Source organism: Elephas maximus, chromosome 18 (genome assembly GCF_024166365.1).
Source record: "Elephas maximus indicus isolate mEleMax1 chromosome 18, mEleMax1 primary haplotype, whole genome shotgun sequence".
Lineage (NCBI taxonomy): Eukaryota > Metazoa > Chordata > Mammalia > Proboscidea > Elephantidae > Elephas > Elephas maximus.
In genome coordinates, this window is record NC_064836.1 from 24,037,883 (window position 1) to 24,057,124 (window position 19,242).

Sequence of the window (19,242 nt, forward strand, 5' to 3'; positions counted from 1 at the left end):
TGCAGCAGGGGATCACGCTCTGAACAAGGCCAGGAGGCTGAGAACCAACCCCCGAGTGTCTCTGAGGAAAGCATGTCCCTGTTCCCTAGAGTGTGCAGGTGGGTGGGTTCTGCAGACGGACCATGGGCATCCAGTGTTTTTGGTTGTAAGGACTGGGAGGTATCAGTTATCATTGGACCCGTGTCACAGGTGGCTGGGTGACCTGGTGGAGCTACCAGTCCTTAGGCCCCTGATGTGGGTAGATGAGGACCCTGGCAAAGCAAAGCAAAGTCAAACATCAAACACCCACCTCTCCACCACACAGCTGAAACAGTTGGAGTCTGCCAACAAGGGCCTATTCTCCTGAAATAGGCCCACAGAGGTCCATGCAGAAGGGAAAGATGCTGAAAGTCCATGGACTGTTTATGCCTGGATGGGACCTGCTTCTGTCCTGAGCTCCCCCGCTTAGTGGAGCTGGCAAATTATCTTTTCCCCCAATTGCAAATTTTTTCCTTCTCCAAGGTTGGGAGGATGGCTCTAGGTGCAACAGGGCCTATCTCAGGCCCAGGGAATTCAGCCGCTGAAGCCGGTTTTGGGGTGGGGCGGGGCACGGCAAAATATACGCAAGTACTTAGCTTTTCCGAGAGCGCCATTCTTCTCAGGTTCCGGAGGTGTGAGTGGACTTTGTGGCTGGCTGCTTCTCCCTTAGGAAACTGGTGGAACGCTAGTACCAACCTGCCGCTGCCGGACCAGGAATGGTGCCTGAGTGCGTCCGGCGATTCAGGTCTGGTAACTCCTCTCTGCTTCTGAACAGTCTCTTCCACTCCCCCTCAGTTCATTTTCTAAGCTTGCCTTCGAAGCTCAGGGCTCCTAGCTTATCATAATATTCTTTTCAATTTTTTTTTTTCAGGTCTTGGTTGTAAAGAGGGCTCTCCGGAAGCGTCTGTGTATTCCACCATCTTGGCTCTGCCTCTGTAGAAGTTTTTATAAATTTTGTATATTAGTCCTTTATCAGATATAAAACCAAACCAAACCCAGTGCCGTCCAGTTGATTCCAACTCATAGCAACCCAAAAGGATGACGTAGAACTCCCCCATAGAGTTTCCATGGAGTGTGTGGTGGATTTGAACTGCCAACCCTTTTTTTAGCAGCCGTAGCACTTAACCACTGCGGCCATCAGGGTTTCCTTATCAGATATAGGGTTCCCAAATTTTTTCTCCCACTATGTAGGCTGTCTTTTCACTTTTTTGATAATTTTTTTTAATGAACAGAAATATTTAATATTTATGAGGCCCCATTTGTCTTTTTTTTCATTTGTTGCTCATGCCTTTTATTATTATATCTGATACCTACCAAAAAATACTTAGTCCTTATATTCTCTTCTGTGAATTTCATTTTCAAATTAAGGTCCTTGACCCATTTTCAGTTGGTTTTTGTGCATCATGTAATGGCTGGTTTCTAGTTTATTCTTCTGCATGTGGATATCCAATTTTTCCAGCACTACTGATTGAAGGGACTTTTCCTTCCCCAATTGGATGAATTTAGAATTTGTGTTGAAAATCAGTTGACCACATATCTATGGATATATTCCTGTAGTCTCAATTTTATCCCACTGGTTTCTATGTCTATTATTATACATGTTTCAGGATGTTTAAATTAGTGTAGCTTTGTAGTAGGTTTTGAAGTATGAGAGTTTGAGCCCTTCTGCTTTATTCTTCTTCAAGGTTCCTTTCAGTATTTGGGATCCCTTGCCCTTCCATATAAGTTGGAGAATTGCCTTTTTCTTTTCTGTCAAGATGCTGTTGGAATTTTGATGGAGATGGCGTGGAATTAATAGATTGCTTTGGGTAGTATTGACATCTTAATTGTATAATGTCTTCCAACATGGAATGTTCTTCAGTTATTCAGGTCTTCTTTGATTTCTTTTAACAATGTTTTATACTTTTTTGTAAATAGGGATTTTACCTACATTTATTCTTAGGTATTTTATTTTTTAAATGCCATTGTAAATAGTAATATTTTAGTATTTCTTCTTTTTGCAGATTGCTGATGTACAGAAACCGTGCTTATTTTTATGTATTGATCTTGCACACTGTTGCTTTGCTGAATTCATTTATAAGTACTAATAGCTTTTTTGTAGATTCTTTGGTGTTTTCTATGTATATACTTGTCATCTGCAAAAAGAGATAGTTTTACTTCTTCCTTCATTACCTGGGTACCTTTGATTTCTTCTGTCTCACCTAATTACTCTGGTAGGATGTCCAGAATGATGTTAAATATGAGTGGTGAAAGTAGGCATCTCGTTCTTGTTCCTGAACTTAATGGGAATGTTCTCAGTCTTTGTCCACTGAGTATCATGTTAGCTGTGGAGATTTTTGTAGATGCCCGTTTTTGAATTGAGAAATTTCCCTTTTATTCCTACCACTTATTTATTTACCCGAAGAACTACAAAGTATTGTAGTTCTGCTAGGGGAGGGGCAAGCATTGCCTGGTCCACAGTTTTAGTATAGTTTTTAAACAGATATTGTCTTGACTCAGTTTAGAGCCCCTGGCTGGAAGCCAGTCAGTTCACCTTCTTTAGTAGCTGTTTAAGTCCACTCTCCAACCACAACCCTCGTCGGGTTCTCACACTCCTGTGTACTATGCACCTGACTTAATTATCCTGGGTCTAGTACCAAACACCTAGGAACAGCCCCTATGTCCCTGGAACCCATAGAATTATGCAAGTTGGCCGGTCCCCAGGAAGCCTGCATAACCTAGCTAAACCCACCTGTTTTCCATACTTAAGTCACCTCCTATAATCCCAGCCTGTTTTTACCATATCTCTGGGTACAGCCCCTTGTGCGGTCCTGTACAGCAGCCTTCTCTGGTTGGGAGCTGTAGGTAACAGCGTTTCTTATAATTTAGAACAATGGGACATAAAAGAAGGCCGCTCAGATAGGAGACCAAATGAAGCCCTAGAAATACAAACCTCTACCACTAAGTAAATTCAATATATAAACTCAATATATGATTAGGCACTGACTACATCTTACATATTGTTAAGGACAGTCACTGTTAAGAGAGAAGCACGGTCATGGTCCTTAACATCAGTGAAAGAAAACTTGATGCAATAGATGTTAAATGTTGTTGTTATTAGGTGCCTTGAGTCAGCTATGACTGAGGTGACTGAGGTGACCCCATATAGAACAGAATAAAACATTGCCCAGTGCTGCACCATCTTCACCATCATTGATGTGTTCGAGTTCATTGTCGTCCTGAATGCCTTCCAACGTAGGCGGCTCATCTTATAGCACTGTATTGGACAATATTCTTTTGTGATCCATAGTGTTTTCATGGGCTGATTTTTAGAAATAGATCACCAGGCCTTTCTTCTTAAGTCTGTCTTAGTCTGGAAGTGCCACTGGAACTTGTCTACCATGTATGGTCCTGCCGGTATTTGAAATACGATTGGCATAGCTTCCAACCTCATACATAGCAACACGCTAACTACCACAGTATGACAAACCAACAGACGGGTGGTTGAGATGTTAATTGCACTTGATAAATACCTGATTCTCCAACAATGTCCAGTTGAGGGTATGCTATGAGTTAGAACCATCAGGGCATATGCTAGTGTAAATATATTTTAATTCACTGTTTGGAGTTAATACATTTAAGTAACTTATAGATAGAAAATTATGTTAAATTACCTTATCGTGAGATGTTTAATACTATCTCTCATTTGTATAGCTTCTTAGAATTTTCAAGGCATTTCAGGAAACATCTTCTAACTACCTATAAATTAGGGAAAGCGGTTATTATAATTCCCATGTTACTCAAGAAGAAACTAAGACTTAGAGAGGTGAAGAATCATGTCCAAGATCAACAGTCTGGCCATTGAAAGATTAGAAGTCAAGGACTCCAGCATGCAGCCTGATCCAGACACCACCCTACCCCTTAGCTGTTATTGTTGTTAGCTGCTGAGGAGTGACCCCCCACCCCATGGTTACCCTGTGCATAAAAGAACACCAGATAGTTTTGATTCACAAGGCTCTCATTAACTGATTCTCAGAAGTAGATAACCAGGTCCTTTCTCCTAGTCCATCTTACTCTGGAAGCTCTGCGGACACCTGCTCAGTATCATAGCAACATGCAAGCCTCCACTGACAGATAAGAGGTGGCTGCACATACGGTGCGTTGGCTGGGAATCAAAGCAGGATCACCCCCATGGAAAGATCACTGAACCACCAGTGCCTCTTACCTTTTAACTAGGGAAGTATAATGAGCAGTATAGTGGCTGAGCAGTCTACGGGACTGGATTATGGCTCTGGTCTCTGTGGGGTCATGGGTTCGAATCCCACTGCTGCCAACTGTGTTTTTGGGGCCCTGGTGGCTCAGTGGTTAAGTGTTTGGCTGCTAACCAAAATGTTGGTAGTTCAAATCCACCAGCCACTCCTTGGACGGCCTATTGGGCAGGTCTATTGTGTCCTATAGGGTTGCTGAGTTGGAATTGACTTGATGGCAGTGGGTATAGGACAGCATGTTGTTGTTAGGTGCCATCGAGCTAGTTCTGACTCATGGTGACACTATGCACGACAGGAAGAAACACTGCCCGGGCCTCGGCCATCGTTACAGTCATTATTATGCTTGAGCTCATTCCTGCAGGCACTGTCCGTTTACCTCGTTGAGGGCCTTCCTCTTTTCCGCTGCCTCTGTGCTTTGCCATGCGTGATGTCCTTCTTCAGGGCCTGATCCCTCCTGACAACATGTCTGAAGTATGTAAGACACAGTATCGCCATCCTTGCTTCTGGGGAGCATTCTGATTGTATTTCTCCCAAGACAGATTTGTTCATTCTATTGGCAGTCCATGGTGTATTCAGTATTCTTCACCAATTCCATAATTCAGAAGTGTCAATTCATCTTTGGTCCTCCTTATTCATCGTCTAGCTTTCATATGTATACGATGGGATTGAAAATACCATGGCTTGGGTCAGGCGCACCTTAGTCCTCAAAGTGACATATTTGGTTTTCAACACTTTAAAGAGGTCTTTTGCAGCAGACTTGCCCAGAGCAATGTGTCTTTTGATTTCTTGACTGCTCCTTCCATGGGTATTGATTGTGGATTCAAGTAAAAAGAAATCCTTGACAACTTCAGTTTGCTCGCTGCCACCCCCTTTGTTGCCAGTTTCAAACACCTGCTCAATCCTGTCCTGTGAAGCCTGCATGTGGCAGCCAGCAGCTGGACTGGCCACCACTCTCAGGATTTTTACCTCCTATAACTCCAACAGAAAAGTTTTTTTCTTTCCCAGCTGATGCTGGCACCACCAAGGGAACTCTTCTAAAAGACATCTCTCCAGATTGCTTTCATGGGTGTTGGAAACAGGGGCCGGTCTGTGGATATAAGTGGGCTTCAGGTAGCCTTAGCTGAGGGTCATTCAGATCTCCAACCCAGAGTAAAGCTAGCTTCCCTAGTATTCGCAGTGACCCAGACCTCGATTCTTCCAACTCTGGATTTGACAGCTTGATTGTCTCTCAAAACACAGAAGCTTTAGTCAGTGTTCCAAAACCATCTATTGAAAGCCATTTTTGGCCATTGTTTGTCTAACACCTCCACTCCACGTTTGTGAGGATGAGTTGACGTGGCTAAATCCAACAGAGACTGACCATGCAATTCAGTGGGATACATCAATGTGTGTTAAGAATAGCACTGGTGTAGAGATGAAGCAAATAATGGCCAAGGCCTTCAAACACCCCTTATCTTCTCAACAAGCACATTCCTTGGTGACTTAGAAAAAAATGCAAGACTTGTTTATCACATTGGCCTGATTCCAGCCAATCTTCCTGATCTCATGGAAAACAACTCTCTAGTTACTATAGAAATGTTGCTGAAATTAACGCAGTCAAACCAGATAAACAAGTATGTTTCAGGCCTGGTCAATATGGACATGTCCTTACATTCAATGGAAGTTGTAAATCAGCTAACTACAGCTGTTGATCTACCTCTCGAACTTATCCACCTTTATATATCAAATTTCATCTCTACTTGTGAACGATTTAAGGGTCATTTGATGCACCTCATCTGTGTCTTCCTCCAGTCCTTGATCTGTAACAAAATTATTAACGTACAGGACTTGTTTATAGAAGTACAGGCATTCTGTATTGAATCCCATAGGATATGAGAAGCTGCTGGCCTTTTCTGGTTGTTGAAGACGTTGCATACTGGGGAAACCCCTTCTGAGACTAATAATAATAGTAATACCTCATCGAAACTACGTCATTCATTGTTCATCCATACCGTGGTATAATTTTTAAAACTGTTAAAACCCTGAGTGGATTGCTTGGTGTAGTGCATATAAACAATACTTTATCAACTTGAAGTTTTACTTTCCTGGATGACTTTTTACCTTGAGATGAATTTTTGGTAAAAACTTGAAAAAACTGTATCTTTTAGGTGTCTTGTTGATAATTATCCATACCTCTTGCCATTCTACTCTGTGTGCATTCCAGTTTGTTAATTCTCCTTTCAAAGCAAGCACTTTCAAGACTATTCATTGCAGTCCGTGTGAGGAACGGTTATCCCAGAAAACTATTACTGCAAAAGAGCAGATGAGCAGTAAAGAACAAAGCGCCTGTTTTTGTTTAAAAGTCACGTTGCAGACTCCTGATAATCCCTGAATCCAGCTTTCATGAGGTTTCAGTGCTAATGTATTTCATGAGAGTAAATTAAGATATTCTTAAAAATTTGTGATCCTGTCCTTGATGTGACATTAGGCAATTGTTTTGATTCCTCAAGGGACCAAGAGAAATTTGATTCTTCAGCCCAGTTGTACAGGTAGCTCTTAACTTCTCATTAAGTACCATCTGAGCCAAGGGCACACTTGTAAATTTATTCCTTCTTATCATGAGGATTACACGACAACAGAGTAAATGTATTCCTTGGGACTGTTAAAAAAACACAGGAAGTATTAGGAAACTTTTTCTACGCCGAAATAGCTGCTATAGTTTTCTATTTGTTTGTTTGTTTTTTTTCCCCCTCTCAAGACACTTCTTCTGTAATTATTGTTGTTAATATAAAATAGTTATTTTGCTTTTTTTTTTTTTTTTTTTTTTTGAGGAAAAACGCCAGTTCGTGCTTTGAGAGGAATACTATTTCAAAGAGTTTGCTGAGTGGGTGCTATTATTACCCTCATGTCTGTGGTAGGGTAAAGGACATGTTTGAGAAGCATTAGAGCAAGGTGGTATTGTGTGAACTTTTAGTCTTCATTTAACTCTTGGACAACAGTGCCTTACACTGAAGTTCTTTATTTTTAATGAAAAAAAAAAAAGTGTATATGTGTACATAAGGAGCACTTGTGGTACAGTGGTTAAAGTGCTTGGTTGGTAACCAAACAGTCAGCGGTTGGAATCCACCAGCCAAACCCACCATTCTCTCCACAAGAGAGAGATGTGGCAGTCTGCTTCTGTAAATATTTGCGGCCTTGGGAACCGTATAGGGCAGTTCTACTCTGTCCTGTAGGGTAGCCATGAGTCGCAACTGACTCAACAGCAATGAGTATGAGTAATGTAGCCAATCATTTCAATAAATGTAAAACTATATGTCAGGAACAGGTCCCTGGGTAGTGGAAATGGTTAAGTGCTAGACTGGTACCCAAAAGATTAGGGGTTTGAACCTGTCCAGAGTAGCTTTGGAATTAAAGCCTGCCTGGAAATCTGTTCCAAAAAGACTACAGCTTTGAAAATCCTACAGAGCAGCTCTACTCCACATGCAGGAGGTACCCATGAGTCAGAATCAACTCAATGGCAGCAAACAACACCATGTCATGATTTTTTTTTTTTTTTTTGCTCAGTATAAAGACCTTAGAACTTGTAAAGAATGTGTTTTAATGCTTTACTATTGCTTTGTTATTAAAATAGATCATGCATATTTAAACTACTTCTTAAATTGGAATTCTTTTATATTAATTCCATTAAACTAGGCCCTTTCACAGAAGTATACTTTCCAGAGTTTGTATTCAAAAGCAAATTAATTCAGAAAGGAAAAAATAACTGGATATAAAGCAACTAGAACAATTGTAGGTAGATTTCCTTGGAAAACTTTTATTATATCATTCATACTGAGGTTTACAAAATGTGTCACCTACAGTTTAATAAATATTGACTTTAGTTCTAGTAGGATGAATTATTCTTTGGGGACCAAAGAGCATTTAGGAGGTGATGTTCTCTTGACTGTTTGCCTGGTTGTCTTGGGTATTGAACATGTCATGGATTGTAAATAGTAGGATTCAGAGTGTGGCAGATGAGTTGTCCCTGACACATACCTTCTCTGCTAACTGTAACAACAGTAAGTGTGATGGTCAAGGTTGTGTATCAACTTGGCTGGGCCATGATTCTCAGTGGTTTGGCAGTTGTGATGTAGCTTGGCAGTCTTATGGTGATATGATCACTTCCACGATGAGATTTGATATAATGTGATCACCTCCATACTAGGATCTGCTATGAGTAAGAGGTTGGTCAGGTGGCCTGCACTGAATAGAAGTGGACATTCTGGCAAGGTTCCTGGTCTTTTGCTGGCTTTATATCCTGCAGCTGGCTCCTGTTCGTCTAACCTCCAGTTCTTTGTACTCGAGCTAGCAGCTTACCTTTGGTCCTCCCTGCTGATCTTGGGATCCATCAATCTTTACAGCATGTGAACAAGAGCCCTGCTCTCTGTCCGGCCAAAGTTGGGTTCTCCAGCCCCTGCGGCTACATAAATCAGGAGAACCAAGCCTCTATCCTGACCCATGGACTTGGAATGTTTCAGCTTCTACAAACGTGGGAGCCGTTTCCTTGATGTAAATTTCCGTCTCTGTATATATTTGTAAGCCTCACTGGTTTTGATTCTCTAGAGAACCCAGCCTAAGACAGTAACCAAAACATCAACTGCAACCATAGGTACAACCTGGGAAGGCACCACTTGCAGTATGCTTACCTGGAGGTGGGTGATGGGCTGAGTGTTTTCATGTATTATCTCACTTAATTATTACTCCAGCCTTAGAGTTAGGCTTTACTAAACCAGATTTATAGATGAACACCCTGCAGCTAACAGCAGAGTGTAAACAGCTAAGACCACATGCTGGGAAGCGGTAGAGCTGGGATTTGGCTTCTTGACCCAGGTCAGCCTCAATGTCCAGTTTAAAGCTTAGGGACATTCTGAATTTCTCCTTTGATGCGTGGAGGGGAGGTAAATGTTTCACCTGCAATTGGCATAGCAATTGTTCGCTTTTGAAAAATGGTATTGATGCAGGTAAAGATCACTTTGTAGCTGAAAAAGAAAAGATTAAATGATTCAGAGCTGACATTACATTTGCTAGCAATAGAGGAAATGTTACCAAATCTGAGAAATACAGTGGCATCGTAATTGACTGAATTCACCAAGGTATTTCAGTTTTCTATAGTATTTTCATTTGTGGAAATAAAGGCCACTCAAGAACAAGCAAAAGCGCTTTATTCAGAGCTGGCTATGACAGAGGAGTCAGCCACCATCACTTGTATTTTACAGAGACTCAGAGGCAGGCAGTGGAGAGAGAAAGTTTAATTGTGGAAAAAAAAAAGGAAGGCTGCTTAGGGTGTGGTCTTATTGGAGGTTGTTCGCATGGGAAGCTGGAGGAAGGTTGAGGAGAAGCAGGGCAACCTATATAATTGGTTTGGGGAGTATGTTTCTCTGATTCCAAGTTGTGAGTGAAGGCAAAAAATTGGGGAAGCTGGCAGTTATTGACCGAGTCCTGACCATTTGAGTGCTGATTAGTGCAGAAACTGGTTTGTAGAACTACCTCATAGGGTTTCCAAAGAGCAACTGGTAGATTTGAACTGCTGACCTTTTGGTTATCAGCCAAGCTCTTAACCAGTCTGCCACCAGTTCCAAATTGTATTGCAAGCGTTCTGAAGAAATGTAAAAAAGAAAAAAGAGAGACTGGTACTCTTCTTTTTTGCACAGGGGTGGGCAGAAATATGTGTGCTTCCCCCCCCTTCTTTTTGATTTGTATTCACCCTTATAGTTATTAAGCATGATGCAGTGTTTAAAAAGCAAAATAACAATAAGTAGGCAACTGTCATTCTTGATTGAATTAATTACTCATGTCTTTTGCATTTGTGTCAGTTGCAGGCCCCAGGCATCCAGCAGAGTTAGTAGACTTGACAGTAACTGGTACCTACCTTAAAGGCCCATGCAGGTAGGGGTGCTACCTTTCTGTTAGTTACATTTCAAAGAAATGGATCCTAGGTTCTTGAGAAAACCTTCCTGGGTTGTAAAACTGGCAAGTTTACTTAGGCATTTAAAAGAATATATATGCATTTTTTAAAGGAGCCCTGGTGGTGAAGTGGTTAAGAGCTTGGCAGTGAACCAAAATGTCCTTGGCAGTTCAAATCCTCCAGCCAGTCCTTGGAAAGGCTTTAGGGCAGTTCTACTCTGTCAGTATAGGGCCACTGAGAATTTACAATTGCAAGCATTCTGAAGAAATGTAAAAAAGAAAAAAGAGAGACTGGTACTCTTCTTTTTTGCACAGGGGTGAGCAGGAATATGTGTCCTTTTCCACCCCCCCCTTCTTTTTGATTTGTATTCACCCTTACAGTTATTAAGCATGATGCAGTGTTTAAAAAGCAAAATAACAATAACTAGGCAACTGTCATTCTTGATTGAATTAATTACTCATGTCTTTCTCATACCTGGTCTACTCCATGCATTTGTGTCAGTTGCAGGCCCCAGGCATCCAGGAGAGTTAGTCATTCCCCTGAAAGAGAGTCTTAGAAAGCAGCAACTCTGTTTGCTCCCTAATTTCATTACTGTTAAATAATGGAGACTCTGTATTCTGCTTTCTGTGTCATATAGCTTAATTTGTGAGCTTAAGATGTACAGAATTTGGTAAATCACCCCCAGAACACTACAGTATATTTTTACATAGAATTAAGATAATTTTAACTCTTTTCAGTAGATTTCAAAAAGAACTTAGAGATAGAGCCCTTAGGTCTTGTTTTCAGAACATAAACTGATAGGTCCCTTGGGTGGGACTACATTTATCTCTTAAAATGCAGCATTACAGTTAGTGGTGTTATAACTTTTCTGCAGCATCTGGTGAAAACAAGATAATAAATCAGATTAAGACTATGTTGCAGTGATTACAAAAAAAGGAAATATAAAACTTCAAGGGCAGAAACTTGGGCCTTTGACTCTGAAATCTTAAGGAAGAACTAGAGCGTATCAAACATTTGACCTATTAGGAAACTTGTTCCATGAAATCTACTGTCAAAGAGAGAAACTGAGAGCAGATATCTTATATTGATTTTAGGATTTCCTTATGCACAAAACTAAATATTCACTATGAGGAAGTTCCTGACCAGGATTGATCCTGCCAGCTACTTTTGTTTAACCAAAGTTGCTAGTCTTTTCTTTCCTGTTCAAAGCCTGGCTTGCTGAATTTGACTTTCAAAAGATATGGTTGGGTGGAGGGCCAGAGGACAATCTTCTTACCTGATGTCAGTTGATCTCAATAAAAGAGGGAGGGAAGGGTTCAGTCACTCATGTTAATATTAGCCACTGGTTGAGCTTCTAAATTTCCTTTTTTTTTTTTTTTCATTTTTTAGCCTCACTGTACCTTTTTGTACCTAGCTTCTTCGGACCATTGCTTTTTCTGGAATCAGAATGGTATCCCTATATCAGAACAATTAGGCCAGATAAAGAAATAAAGCGTATCCAGACTGGTAGGGTAGTAGTGAAAGTTTCTGTATTTGCAGATGATATGATCTTATACACAGAAAACCCTAAAGAATCCTCAAGAAAACTACTGAAACTAATAGAAGAGTTTAGCAGGGTATCAGGGTACAAGATAAACACACAAAAATCAGTTGGAACCTGGAAGGCATTATGCTGAGCGAAATCAGTCAGAGGCAAAAGGACAAATATTGTATAAGACCACTATTATAAGATCTTGAGAAATAGTATAAACTGAGAAGAACACATACTTTTGTGGTTACGAGGGGGGAGGCAGGGAGGGAGGGAGAGGGTTTTTTACTGATTAATTAGCTGAAAAGAACTACTTTAGGTGAAGGGAAGGACAACACTGAATACATGGAAGGTCAGCTCAACTGCACTGGACTGGACCAAAAGCAAAGAAGTTTCCGGGATAAACTGAATACTTCAAAGGTCAGCGGAGCAAGGGCGGGGGTTTGGGAATCATGGTTTAAGGGGACTTCTAAGTCAATTGGCAAAATAATTCTATTATGAAAACATTCTGCATCCCACTTTGAAATGTGGCGTCTGGGGTCTTAAAAGCTAACAAGCGGCCATCTAAGATGCATCAATTGGTCTCAACCCACCTGGAGCAAAGGAGAATGAAGAACACCAAGGTCACATGACAACTAAGAGCCCAAGAGACAGAGAGGGCCACATGAACCAGAGACCTACATTATCCTGAGACCAGAAGAACTAATTGGTGCCCGGCCACAATCGATGACTGCCCTGACAGGGAGCACAATAGAGAACCCCTGAGGGAGCAGGAGATCAGTGGGATGCAGACCCCAAATTCTCATAAAAAGACCAGACTTAATGGTCTGGATGTGACTAGAGGAATCCCGGCGGTCATGGTCCCCAAACCTTCTGTTGGCACAGGACGGGAACCATCCCCAAAGACAATTCATCAGACATGAAAGGGACTGGACAGTGGGTGGGCGAGAGATGCTGATGAAGAGTGAGCTAATTATATCAGGTGGACACTTGAGACTGTGTTGGCACCTCCTGTCTGGAGGGGGGATGGAAGGATAGAGTTGGAGGCTGCCAAAGCCCTCACGAAAGGACAGACTGGAAGGGCTGACTCATTAGGGGGAGAGCAAGCGGGAGTAAGGAGTAAGATGTATATTAACTTATATGTGACAGACTGACTTGATTCGTAAACGTTCACCTGAAGCTCAACAAAAGTTAAAAAAAAAAAAAATCAGTTGGATTCCTCTATACCAACAGAAAAAGAACATTGAAGAGGAAATCACCAAATCAATACCATTTACTGTAGCACCCAAGAAGACAGAACCCTTAGGAATAACTCTTAACAGAGATATAAAAGACCTATATAGAGAAAACTACAAGGTACTGCTCTAAGAAACCAAGAGACCTACATAAGTGGAAAAACATACCTTGCTCATGGACAAGAGGACTCAACATTGTAGAAATGTCTGTTCTACCAAAATTGATCTATAAATACAATGCAATTCTGATCCAAATTCTAACAACATTTTTTAATGAGATGGAAAAACAAATCACCAACTTCATATGGAAAGGAGAGAGGCCCTATATAAGTAAAGCATTACTGAAAAAGAAGAACAAAGTGGGAGGCCTCACACTACGTGTTTTTAGGACCTCTTATACCGCCACAGTAGTCAGAACAGCCTATTACTGGTACAACAACAGGTTCATAGACCAATGGAACAGAATTGAGAATCCAGACATAAATCCATCCACATATGAACAGCTGATATTTGACTAAGCCCAAAGTCAGTTAAATAGGGAAAAGACAGTCCATTTAACAAATGGTGCTGGCATAACTGGCTATCCATCTGCAAAAAAATGACACAAAACCCATACCTCACACCGTGCACAAAAATTAATTCAAAATGGATCAAAGACATAAATATAAAATCTAAGATGATAAAGATCATTGAAGAAAAAGTAGGGACAACACTAGGAGCCTTAAAAAATGGCATAAACAGTATACAAAACAGCACTAACAGTGCACAAACACCAGAAGAGAAACTAGATCACTGGGAGCTCTTAAAAATCAAACACATATTCTCATCCCAAGCCTTCACCAAAAGAGCAAAAAGATTACCTTGTTGTTGTTGTTGTTAGGTGCCGTCGAGTCAGTTCCGACTCATAGTGACCCTATGAACAACAGAACCAAAATCTGCCGGGTCCTGTGGCATCCTTACAATCATTGTTATGCTTGAGCTCATTGTTGCAGCCACTGTGTCAATCCACCTCATTGAGGGTCTTCCTCTTTTCCACTGACCCTGTACTGTGCCAAGCGTGATGTCCTTCTCCAGAGACTGATCCCTCCGGAAGCATCAAAAGAAGATGGGAGGAAGACGCAGAGTCACTATACCCAAAAGAATTGGTGGGTGTTCAACCATTTCAGGAGAGAGCATGTGATCAGGAATCAATGGTATTGCAGGAAGCTGTCCAAGCTACACTGAAGGAATCAGTGAAAAACAAGGCTTCAGCAATTGATGGAATACCAATTGAGATGTTTCAACAAAGGGATGCAGCACTGAAGTGCTCACACATCTGTGCCACGAGGACAGCTACCCAGCCAACCAAGTGGAAGAGTTCCATATTTGTGCCCATTTCAAAGAATGTTGGGCCAACAGAATGCAGAAATTATCAAACAATATCATTAATATCATACACAAGTAAAATTTTCTGAAGATCATTTAAAAGCGATTGCAACAGTACAGTGACAGGAAATTGCGAGAAATTAAAGCTGGATTCAGAAGAGGATGAGAGATATCGTTGCTGACGTCAGATGGATGTTGGCTGAAAGCAGAGAATACCAGCAAGATGTTTACCTCTGTTTTATTGACTATGCAAAAACGTTCGACTGTGTGGATCATAACAAATTATGGACATTGTGAAGAATGGGACTTCCAGAACACTTAATTGTGCTTATGAGAACCAAGAGGCAGTCATTCAAACAGAGCGAGGGTATCCTTTGTGGTTTAAAATCAGTAAAGGGGTGCATCAGAATTGTATCCTTTCATGAATTTGTATGCTGAGCAAATACTTCTAGAAGCTGGACTGTATGAAGATCTCCACATCAGGATTGAAGGAAGATTCATGAACATCTTGTGTTATCCAGATGACACCACCTTGCCTGCTGAAATGGAAGAGGACTTAAAGCACTTACTGATGAATATCAAAGATTACAGCTTTCAGTATGGATTACAGCTCAACATAAAGAAAACAGAAGTTCTTACAACTGGACCAGTAAGCAACATCATGATAAACTAAGGACGTATTGATGCTGTCAAGGATTTTGTTTCACTTGGGTCCAAAATCAATGCCCATGGATGCACTGGTCAAGAAATCAAACGACATATTACATTGGGCAAGTCTGCTGCAAAAAATCTCTTTAAAGGGTTAAAAAGCAAAGATATCGCCTTAAAGACTAAGGTTTGCCTAATCAAAGCCATGGTATTTTCAGTCAACTCATATGCATGAGAAAGCTAGACAATGAGTAAGGAAGACCAAAGAAGAATAGATGCCTTTGAATCATTGTGTTTGCAAAGAATATTGAATATACCATGTACTGCCAGAGTATGAGCAAATCTGTCTTGGAAGTACAGCTTGAATGAGCCTTAGAAGTGAGGATGGTGAGACTTCATCTCACGTACTTTGGACATGTTATCATGAGAGACCAGTCCTTGGAGAAGGACATGATGCTTGGTAAAGCAGAGGAATAGCCAAAAGGAGGAATACCCTCAAAGAAGTAGATTGACACAGTGGCTACAAGGATGGGCTCAAACATAACAACAATTGTGAGGATGGTACAGGATCATGCAGTGTTTATTCTCTTGTACCTAGGGCTCTGTTGTACTTATTTGACAGTTCCTAATAACAACAACATGAGAGATACCAAAAGACAGCAACAACTTGGATGAGAGATCCCCTCTTAAAACTGCCCAAGGCTGTGCTTTAGATCTCATTGGAGAAGATGTGGTTGGACCCCACTGGATGGCAGAGAAACTCTCTGGATTTCTGTGGCCAGATCTGGACTACAGTTGCCAGGCAAGCAGGAAACACCATCTGCGTCACAGGTGGCCTGATGCTAGTGTGTGAGAACACAGAAAGAGCTGTTGCATCAAAATCCCACTCACCAATGGGGAGGTGGTACCTGGAGAGGGCCACAGTGAGGTGGCCACCAGAACGGGACCAGGTCTGCAAGCTTGCCAAGGAACTACCTTGCCCTGGGCACAGCTGGGGAAGAATCCCTTGGAGAGTGGTGCAACAGGGCAAGAAGAGAACAAAATAGAAGCAATGTCTGTTCACCACAAGATCAACAGAATGCTCACGAAACAAGAAAAAAAAAAGCTTAAACAGTTCAGTCTATTATCACAGAGGAGGCTATAAAAGGGTAGATTTAGAGCTGAAAGGCAGTAAGTTGCTAGTGGCATGATGACAGTCTAATTCTGGCCAAAGCAGAACTCTTTGGAGAATGAAGTTGGTTGTTGTTATTAAATATTACAGAATAACAGGCATGAACCAAGATTGTCTCAGTAAAATTGGGGTTCTTTTTTTACAATCCCCATAATTATGGCGGACCAGTAGAGTAGTCACAATGATGTTTTGGCTTATTACAGTCTCTGAGTGTGACTTTGTTGTAAGATTGATCCACTTCCAAAAGAGAGAAAAACAGTCGCCATTGAGTTGATTTCAGCCCAACTGTGTCAGACTAGAGCTGTGTTCCGTAGGGTTTTCAATGCCTGATATTTTGAAAGTAGGTTGCCAGGCCTTTCTTCTGAGGTGCCTCTGGATGGACTCAAACCACCAACCTTTTAATGAGCAGCTGATCATGTTAACCGTTTACACCACCCAGTGACTCCATTTACAAAATAGAAGCATTTATTACATATTCCAAGTATCCCCCATTTACTTTCTTTACTTCTTTTCAGTCTGAACTTTGTTGTGAAGTGTTTCTGAAAGACTTCCACAGCAGTGTGTTGTTCACAGGTCTGTGGCGTTTTTATCACTAGTGCCAACTATTAAGGCTAGCTGAAAATCAAATTCTTTTACATTCACTTTTACGGAATCTTTGTGCTGTTCGATAGCATGCTTGCACCGCAGACTTGGAGATGCTGCCTTACGTTTATAATTCCCATATCTCCCTGTGTGAAACATTGCTCGGGCAGAGAACCTGTGATAGCACAGTGATGACCTCCTACTTGATGATCCATTTCTGGTACAATGACACATAATGACAACCTTTCTATTACCCTCAAAGGTATTTCATACTACTGACTTCCTCAATAGTATTGGATACTTTCCACTAACTCAGCAGTAGCTAGTCTTTTTACCACTTGCGATTTCAATATCAAAGGCCACAGATGAACGATTTTCTGCCATTTTACTCTAAGACCTTTTTAGAATCTCTTGCCTGTTGAACTTCATAGATAAGATTTTAAGTTTTTTTTTCCTAATATTTCATAACTTTTTCTTGTGGCTACTGAATTTGATTTAGTTTAGTTTCTAACAGAAATAGGCAATTGATTTAATAGTTTAAGGAATCATCACTTAGAGAAAGGGAGATCAGCAGAAAGAGAATAATCATTCTATTTAAATATTTGTGGACTTAAAATCCTTTCACCAGTTACCTAATATTCTTAATTATTGAGTGCTCGAAAGTAAAGTCATTTATAAAGAAATACCATGGTTCTTTTAAATATTCCATTCATAAATTTATTTAAACAAATTGAACTGTGCTGTTAAGGAGCCCTGGTGGTAAAGTGGTTAAGAGCTTGGCTGCTAACCAAAAGGTCAGTATGAATCCACCAATGGCTCCTTGGAAACCCTATGGGACAGTTCTGCTCTGTGCTGTAGGGTCACTATGAGTCAGAGTCAACTTGACAACAAAGAGTTTTTTTTTTTTTTTGGTTTATTACCCCGTAAAGTAAGAAAAATAATAAATGAACAAACAAAAGATTTCAGAGTTCAAACAGTATGTTTAATATAGTATTAAATTTGAAACTTCAGTGTCTCAGAGAGGGAAGTATATGACGTTTCAAGGTGCTCAGCAATAGAGGTGCATACGAGGCAGGCCTTTCCTGGTTTCAGACATGCACTTATGGAGAATACAAAGCATTATAGGGATATCGCCTCTATCATTAAAAGAAAATGAAAAAAAGAGCATGCTTACCTTATATGGAAATTCCTAGGGTTAAAACCAGCTGGGATTATGCTGGAGTTGCAAAGATGCTGAATCTTCGTTTCCAGTTCTCTGAAAGTTTAACAGTGATTGACAACGTAAAGACAAAGAACATAATGTGTAAATCCAAACTTCATAAAATTATTATTCAATTTGATAAAGAAAAGGTGCTTATCAAGTAACCCCTAATCCCTGAATATAAATATCAATGATATACAATAATTACATAATTATTTTTAAGTAATTGGGAAAATTATGTAAAAAATTAAAAAATAATGCTTCCAATGTTAATATACAGTCATAAAGATTTCACAAAATCAGGCAATGTAAGGTTGCTATGAGTCAGCAACTATCAACATCAACAATACTAATAGAAATACAGCATACTTCTGTGACTTAAAAAATGGATTAAACAAAAAAGTTGAAGTTTCACAGTATAAAATTTACTTCAGGATTTTTGACATTAAACAATTCTGAATGACTAAAACATACATGATTAAAATAAAATATTTAAAAGAATGCCTTTCAGTTTAGTATTTGAGTAAGTAAATTCATTGTGATTTTAATCTTTGTTAATGTAACTCTTTTGCTCAAATACTTTCATTTATGCACAAAGGCATTGTACATTTTTTTAAGTATTCTTTCTTATGTCTTAAGGTGTATCTTCCTCATCTTTTATGTTTATGTTATGCAAAATGAACATATTTGCATACTATTCGTTTTCAAGTATGCAACTCTAAGACCCTACAATTAAGTTTTATATAGGAGAACAGTAAAGGATGGTTGAAAATTTCACCTTCTGAATGATAACTAGTATTTTCTGATTCAGATCAAACTATCATTCTTGATCACTGCCCTCCTGAAAGGCTCAGGGTAACAAAGAAAAGCTATGTTTTATGTTAAATTAACTTTATGGCTGCAATAGAACCTTTCAATCTTGAAAATAATCAAATGCCCATTTCCTTTTATTCATAAAGAAGTCTGTGATGTTTATTTTTTCTTTTTTTTCTTTTTTTTTCATCATATGCTATGTGATAACATTCTGGTGGGAGCTTTTTTTGTTGATATTATTAAGATTTTGATGTTAAAAAATAATTCCTAAGAAAACTACTGAAACTAATACAAGAGTTCAGCAGAGTACCAGGATACAAGAGAAACACAAAAATCAGTTGGATTCCTCTATACCAATAAAGAGAACGTCCAAGAGGAAATCACCAAATCCACATCATTTACAATAGCCCCTGAGAAGTTAAAACACTTAGAGATAAATCTAACAAGGTACATAAAAGACCTATGCAAAGAAAACTACAGGACACTACTGCAAGAAACCAAAAGAGAACTA

General features: G+C 40.0%; 1 pseudogene; it reads left to right on the top strand.

Moving 5' to 3' along the window:
* Positions 1–3,833: 3,833 nt before the first annotated feature.
* LOC126061734 (CCR4-NOT transcription complex subunit 11-like) lies at positions 3,834–6,266 on the top strand (annotated as a pseudogene).
* The last annotated feature ends 12,976 nt before the right edge of the window (positions 6,267–19,242 follow it).